This window comes from Microtus pennsylvanicus, chromosome 7, assembly GCF_037038515.1.
Source record: "Microtus pennsylvanicus isolate mMicPen1 chromosome 7, mMicPen1.hap1, whole genome shotgun sequence".
NCBI lineage: Eukaryota > Metazoa > Chordata > Mammalia > Rodentia > Cricetidae > Microtus > Microtus pennsylvanicus.
In genome coordinates this window covers 34428561-34435149 of record NC_134585.1, presented here as the reverse complement: position 1 = coordinate 34435149, position 6589 = coordinate 34428561, and positions in this window count along the sequence as shown.

Genomic DNA, 6589 nt, shown 5'->3' with positions numbered 1-6589 from the left:
GCTGTCCTCTGGTCTCCTTATGTGTACACACGAGCATATACAGAAATAGAAAGACAACCAGCCTTTCACTATTAGATCCCAAGTCTTTCTAGTCTGTGTCTCTGCTTTGAATTTTTAGAGTATGGAGTCATAGATAAAACAAGTATATTACTAGTGGAGATTCTCCAAAGGAAAAGAATCCATGCACACCTATGTACATATTAATACACGTGTGTGCACGTGCATAATTTGAGAGTGAAAGAAAATATATGGAGAACGATAGTTCACATGATTCTAAAGGCCAACAACTCCCAGTCTTCAGCTGGCAAGTTGGCAAGCCAGGACAGCAGCTGGTGTGAATCCTATCCTTGTCTAACGGTATGAAGCACAGAGAGCCAATACTGTTAGCCCAAAGCGAGCAAGCACAAATCCCAGGAGAAGCTAACATCTGAGTCCAGTCAGGTAGGTCAGTGTCAAGGTCAAGGCAGTCAACAGAACAAGTCTGTACCTGTTGTTCAATTCCATTAAGTCCTTTGGCTGATTGGATGAGGCCCATCCACACTAAGAACCAGGGAGTTGGACAGAGCAGCTGAGTCCTTAGTGTTCTCAATTCCAGTCCAGTCCATCAGAGTAGGGAATGCATCAGGGGCTTGAATCCACTGGTCATGTGACACCCGTAGTCAAGAGCAGAGAGCAATAAGTGAAGGCATGAATGCCAGAACTCAGTTCATTACTTCATTTCCTCCATCTCTGTATAATTGTATATAACCAACCCATAGAGATGGCTCCATCCACAGTGAGTGGGTCTTCTCACGTCAATTAATGTAATTAAGATAATCTTTCACAGACATTCTCAGAGGCCAACTCACAAGTGAGTCTAGATTTGTCAGGTTGACAGCTAATACAAACAATCATAGCCTCCTTCCCAACCTAGACAGTGCCTATGCACGGCACATAAAGAGAGACACCATTGCTCAACCTCCATCAGCAAGTGGCCCAAATCTGGACCCTCCAGCAGCATCCACAAAGACAAATATGCCATATACAGGCTGAGCCAATGATAATCATCATTTTAGCCTGCTGGTGGCCCCTTTCCCCACAACGCTCTTAATGCAGCATAAGCGCTGCTCAGAGGCAGACAAAAATAGCTTTGGATCAAAGAGGTAGTTTCCTCATTCTGTCTCTGAAGACAGATCAGTGGGCTGGGCGCATGTGGGCAAATCCGTGCCCCCCCCCTTCTTGGCAGGAGCTTCCACATATTCTTTCCGTGAGCACAGAAAAGCCTGCCAATGTTGACATCCGAGGCTGAGATCATAGGCTCCACTTTAGCTGGGAGTCAACCCACTCCAAGCCAGCTAGGTCTGGGCTAGCATTTTTCAGACAGGCGAGTTAAGCCGAGGCAGCAGCAGAGCTGCAGAAAAGTCCATCTGTTGAGATCAATACCGGTGACTAATGACAGGGACCTCCGCCGTCAGCCCTGTGCCTGCAACTCTGCAGATGGTAGCACCACCTTCATTCTCTAAGTGGGGAAACCATGGCTGGCAGGGGCCTTTTCACTTTACCAGGAATGAGTGCACAGCTATAAGTCTAGCCACCCTGTCTCAGTCAGTATTCTATTGCTGGAAAGAAGCACCGTGACCCAGTAATTCTTACTAAGGAAATCATTTAACTGAAGCTGGCTTACGGTTTCAGAGGTTTAGCTCACCATCATCATGGCAGCATGCTGGCAGATTTGGTGCAGGAGGAGAAGCTGAGAGTTCTACATCCAGACCCACAGATACCAGGAAGAGAGAGACCCGAAAGCCCACCCCCACATGACACACTTCCTCCAACAAGGTCACACCTGATCTGATGTGGGATTCCCCTCTGTATACTGTGAATATGTTTTACTACCAAGTGGTTAATAAAGAAGCTGCTTTGGCCTATGGCAGGAAGCAGATAGTTAGGCAGGATATTCAAACAAAGATAGAGGGAGGAAGAAGGCAGAGTCAGGAGATGCCTTGTAGCTGCTGAAGGAGTAAGATGTTAGAACCTTACCATTAAGTCACAGCCTTGTGGCGATACACCTGATTAGTAGAAGTAGGTTAATTTAAGATGTAAGAGTTAGCTAGGAATATGCTTGAGCCATTGACCAAAAAGTCTTTTAATTAATACAGTTTCTGTGTGATTATTTGGGTTTGGGAGGCCAGGAAACAAACACACAGTTTCCATTTACACTGCTCCAACAAGGCTACACCTCCTAATCCCTCTGAAGTAGCACCTCTCCCTAATGACCAAGCATTCAAATATATGAGCTTATGGGTCCATTCCTGTCAAACCATAACACACCTCCAGAAGCTTGAAGTCTTTCTCCAGCAACCCGAAGTCTTTTAGGAGTACAAATCTCACATCAAATAGCTTGAGTTGACACCTATCTAGGTCATTACAAGATTACATGTGTATTGACCTTTAGTTTCTATCCACAGGCATGGGTATGAGTAGAGTCTAGGGATGCAGGCCATGCCCCCAGAGAGTAGACTGCCCACCTGACTCCACCAGAAGTGCTGCACACTGGACTCTTGCTCCTTCCTCTATAGGCTAGCACTGCTGCCCCCACCCCAGGGACTGTGAAGGTTAGCTGAGATGTTGCTGGTGTTGCCTCCAATGACTGAGCAAAGAAAAAAGTGGAGAATCAAAGCTGCCAGTGAACAAGGAAGCAGCTTTGATTCTCCACTCTCTTCTTTGCTTGAAAGACCTACGCGTGTCTGTCTACTCTCTCTTTCTTTAAATGCCCTGTCTGCCGTTACAAAGTGCAAGTCAGAGAGATGGAAAGTCAGTATTCATATGACTTTTGATTTAACTTTATGTGTGAATATAAGCTAGCTTTAACTCTTTGTGTGTATATGTGTGTATGCAACTTAGATTCAATTATGCACATACGTTCATAGAATTATTGTTTAAAAAGATGTTTTAAACAGTCCTAATGAGCTCTGTTGATTGTACTTCTTCTAGACTAAGAAAACAATTCTTAAATACTTTAAATTGGTATGTAATTTTAAATGATGATAAAAATATATAGCTAGATCTGTTACAACCTACTATATATGTGGTACAACTCTGCTTTAAAATATATTCTATATGTTCATAAAAATTAAAGGTTATAAAGATCTATTTCAAATTAACAAAAGCCAAGTACTCATGTCTTTGCCAAGGGTTCAACACCAAGCTTCTGGAGAATTTAAATAAGTAACAACATATGTTTAATACCCATGAAATGGTTATCTGGATTTCTTTCCTAAGCTCATTAGAAGGTTTTATTTTGACACTAATCCTTTAGCCTCAATTCAAAATCATTGTTTTTAAGGCTAAACCTGACAGGAATGTAATGTAAAGTCCTGATCTTATGGAAGTTGCCAACCTACTGTAGACTGTTGAGGAGTACAAGTTAAGAGTCATCTTATAAACGACCATGCTGAGTACTGATGCAATTAATTCCAGGAATAAAGCCTTAACTAGCCACCTGTGTGCTTAAGACAAGTAACTAAAAACAAAGTTTGTCTGCTTATATATACCCAATAGACAGCCCTCATATGCTCAGAGATACAAAAAATATGGCATTTAAAATGTTTATTTAAAAAGCTTTTCATAACAGAGAGACCGATTAGCTCCTGGCACCACCCTCATTTCCTCCAAAAAAAAAAAAAGATGGATGGGAACTGAAGAATGTCCACCCAGAACTCACTTCACAAGTGGCAGCGCTAGCCACTGACCAAACCTGCCTCTCACCTCAGCTGCTGCAAAGACCCTCTTCAGACCGTGGACAATGGGACACTAGGGAATCAACTGCCTAAGTTGCCAAAGACAAAGGTAAGGTCCTCCCATGAGTCCTTACTTCACAGAAGCTGTGGGATCTTCTGGGGCCTTGCAGTCCTACCTCTGCCAGCCAAAAGATGGGCATTGCCCTGCCCTAAATGACCATGGAGAACCCCGGGTTGGCTGTCTAGGTAGCCATCAAGTGAGTCTCTGTCATTTTTTAATCAATAACTCAAGTAGGACTTACCATTCTCAAGAATTCTGATGCAGTTTGACAGCCGGTAGGTTTGCCAATTTAAAAGGGACAAACTCACAAAACACATGTCAACATAACTTCTTACCAGTCCTGTGTTTAAAGAAAAGGTGTTTTAAGATACACAGCTTAATATGTGAGTATCTGAGACTGTTTCAGGGTAGAAGAAAGTGACTTTAAGGTGTACAAATGCAAGTTACCAGATTCCTCTCTCCTTATGCTACTGTTCATAGTCTTAATGTTAACCAATGAAGTTCTAATACACTACTAATCCAACTTTGACGGAGTACTAAACACCATACTGTACCACTATCATCAGAGCCACAAGCTGAAAATTTTAAATTCCCTTTGGTGGTTTCCTAACCACAGGCCCCAAAGATATTTTCTCATAGTACAAAAACATCTGTCACAATCATTTCTGGCATGAATATACTGCCGTTTCTAGAATGTAAATTTCAATACAGACTATAAACAGTGGTAATGTTAATGTGTCTAAAACTTACGTTTTCACAGACTTCAAGAATTCTTGTAAGTTCCAGGCAGCCGACTTGGAGGATTCACCTCAAACAGGTCAGATGCACCCATCCCTCAGTTATTGGGCCCTAAGAGCCGAAGCCTCTCTACCTTTTCCTGATCTTGACACCCCCTTCCTCAATTGCTAAGACTTAAGGGAAAAAATTCTTAAACTTAACCTTGTCCTCTGCTCTGCCAACATTTTACCAGGCCCAAGAGGTTCCAGAGTGTTCCATAGATCCTGGACAGTGAACTGAAATAGCAAGCTACCCTACGATGTGGCTAGCATCCCAACTTTCTTGGGTCCCCCCAAAAATATGTTTATTACCCTGCAGGTCAACAAGAAGTAGTCTTGAGAACTCAACGCCCTCATTCCCTTAACCTACCATGCCCTACTCCTCACCTATTTAATCTTTAAAAAACGAGAAATGTTAGCGCCCAGGCACACCTGGCCCTGCACATTGGGAACCCGGCACAGTGTGTCACTCCTCTGCATGTGGCAAGCAGGACCCTGACTCTATGCAGGTGCAAAGGTCCCTTTAAGAGACACGCCCACCCACTCCTGTTTTCTTCTTTCTGTCATTTCTCCCCACCTTGCCTCCAATAAACCTCCTTCCTCTGTCTGATGGCTTGTCCTTGTCCCCCACCATGGGATCTGCAGTCCCACCTCATGATGTATTCATAACACTATTAATCTACATTCTGCCATATGGCTTGGTTACCTCTCCTCTGAACCTTATGTCCAACTTCTCCAATGTCTCATGGGCATCTCCCCTCTCTTCCTCCCGGAGTCTGCTTTCTCCCTGGAAGTCCCGCCTATTCTCTCCTGCCTAGCTGTTGGCCATTCAACTCTTTATTAAGCCAGTCACAGTGGCACATCTTCACGCAGTGTAAACAAATATTCTGCAACATTTCCCCCTTTTGTCCAAATAAAAAGGAAAGGTTTTAACTATAACACAGTAAAACTATATACAATAAGAACAATTATCAGGTAAGAATTACATTCACAATGTCTAGTCCATTTGCATTTGCCAAATTTGGAGGAGCTCTTCTAAGAACTTCCGGGAGCGGGCCAATGGCAAGCACACCTGAACTGCCAGTGACAACCTCCACAGTTCCCCTTAAAATAACAATGCGACATTGCTGGTGTTATATAAGAATGGCTTTCAGTTTTTACCAAGCCAATAAAAAACACTGTTCCCAGTGGGGCTGGTGAGAGGAGGAGGTATATGTGCAGGATAGGACAGAAGGGAAATCAATCCATCTATTTATTTATTTATTTTACAAATCTGAGGCAGGGCCACTCTTGTGCCTGCTGTTCTGTGTGTCCCAGACTAATTGACCTGTAGGCTTCCCATTGATCCTCCTGTCTCTACCTCTCATCTCACCCTAGGGGTGCTGGGATGTCCACACTGTGTGTGGCTGAGGGACTCACTCCAGTCATCGGGTTTTCACCGTTAGCCCTTCGCCCTCTGAGCCATCTCCCTGACCCCTTCTCTCAGCTCCTCAACAAACTGGGACTTAGGTTCTGTTGTTCCCCTATTTTGCAAAAAGGAAAACCAAGTCACCCAGAGGTTAGTTGTGACCCAAAGTCACATAGCTTGTGAGAAACGTATTTGTAATGTACACTGCTCCTCCAGATCTTAACCTTTCCTTTGCTCAGTTTATGGTGCCTGCGTCTTTCATAGGCAAACCAAGTCCATGTGTTTCAGGGCACTGGCAAACCTAAGAAAAAAAGCTTAGCACTACAAAATAGGGTGTATGGAGAAGAACAGCACAGGACCAGGTGAAGCAGATACAATTCAATAGTGATCAATGTTACTGATGGCACCAAGTGAGCAGAGACCGGAAAGAGATGGAAGGGAACACTGAGAACATCAGAGGTGTTCTGGCGAACCAGCCACCACCTTATCAGAACACTTGCAAGAAACCCCTCCAGTCTAGCTTCTTGGCTGCTTATGGAAGCTTCTTGGTCCCTGGTGGAAGGTGGAGCAGTCAATAACTGCCCATCCTGTATCTCACAGCCATTTGTATGTGATTCTACGCTAATTT